Consider the following 1,656-nt stretch of genomic DNA (forward strand, 5'->3'; position numbering starts at 1 on the left):
CACATAGCACTGAAATAGACATTTATGTTGTACAAAAATACCACTGCAACACGGCAAAAAATGCCACGACTTGAAATAGATTATCTTCTAAGATTAATGTTGCCTAAAGAACAGATCCCCAACACCATCACATTCATTCTGAAAAGTTGGAGTCCCAGAAAAACTGCCCTGAAATTCAGTCCTCTGTGAACACTGAAGTGCTCTTACTCAGATTTTCTGCTTGAGGAGAGATGTTGACCATGCAATTTCAAAGCAAACGACTTCCCAGTTATACGAACTCATGGCATTTACTTAAACTCTTTGAATTTCAACTATGCATCTGTAATAGGCATAATTCTTCTGTGTCAGATTCTGAAGGAATGAAGTGGCAGTATAGACTTAAATCTCAAAAAGGCCTTCATACATACTGGCTATCGTCAGTATTCATTTTACATAAATTCAAGTTCTCTCATATATGGGCTCTGTACTAGAATCTGGGAAACAAAGATCACTAATGCATCTCCAAGCCATGTTGACCTAAACTTCCTGCAACAAGGATGAAAAGATAACACCCACATAGACTCTAGTAACTCTGAAAAGTATGCCACTATTTTGTAAGCTCAGGCTGAGAACTGACTGGTGAGAAGAGTCAGATGTGAAGGCTCTTCATAGGGTAGAGAAAGATCAGACATGGTTTTCCAGATAAGACAGTAGCTGCAGAAAATCTGCTGGACCTTAAGACCATGTGTGTATTTTTCAAGGAAAGGGGAGGAGAGACAGCATTTCTGTTTCTGTTTAACTTGTGGACAAAGACATATAGACAGGTGCAAAATGAAATCCTCTTTTGCAAATCAGAGGTACTGATCATACTCATTGATCAGTATGAGCTACACATAAAAAAGAATATGAATGAGCAGTGTGAAGAAGACACAAGAAGGATGAGAAGGATTCCAGAGAGACAAAAGCCATCAGCTGCTGCATCCTTGTGTTCCGCACCAAGGTCCTGAGGACATTGTCCGTACATCCTAAAGAAAGGCTGAAAGGGATGCTAAAGGAAATAAAGTCATGGTGAGTGATGAGCCACAGAGATCTGCAAGAATGTTTACTAAAATGTGTCTTCCTAGTCCAGAGCCTTAGCTTAGAGAAGCCCTATAAGACCAAAGATTGGAACAGCCCCCCATACAAGAGAGATGACATAACAGATAAGGCAGAGAAAGGTAACAGTGCGAGTAACATCAAAGTGTGTGCATTTTTGATAACTACATATCTCATGCAAAAGAAATATAACTAACACATCATTTAAATCATATCTTAGCATTGAATTAAGAAAAAACACACTCTACATTCTGAGCCTCTTATGTGATAAAGTCAATATTGATTCTGAAGTGTTTTAGAAAAAAGTAATATAACAATTTTCCCTATAATTCACATTTGAAGTTTTAGTTTTGGAAATTTTATGAAAAACCATTTGCTCTTTCATTCAATTAAGACTCACAATTACTGTTTTTATTAGCTGGTAAAATAACATCTAGAATGCTCAGTTTTTAGAAAGACAAAAAAGTAAATAAACTCAGCAGTAAAGAAAGATGAAATCATGAAATTTGCAGGGAAATGGATGGAACTAGAAACTGTTATACTAAGTGAAGTAACACAGACTCAGGAAAAAAAATGACGTAT

At 36.8% G+C, this 1,656-nt stretch overlaps 1 non-coding gene across 1 annotated transcript; it reads left to right on the top strand.

Annotated features, from left to right (window-relative positions):
- Positions 1 to 757: 757 nt before the first annotated feature.
- LOC115066874 lies at positions 758 to 887 on the top strand. Its single transcript, XR_003846317.1, has one exon. It is a non-coding gene; the product is annotated as a small nucleolar RNA SNORA40 (small nucleolar RNA).
- The last annotated feature ends 769 nt before the right edge of the window (positions 888 to 1,656 follow it).

Source organism: Nannospalax galili, unplaced genomic scaffold (assembly GCF_000622305.1).
Source record: "Nannospalax galili isolate Female #2095 unplaced genomic scaffold, S.galili_v1.0 scaffold203, whole genome shotgun sequence".
NCBI lineage: Eukaryota > Metazoa > Chordata > Mammalia > Rodentia > Spalacidae > Nannospalax > Nannospalax galili.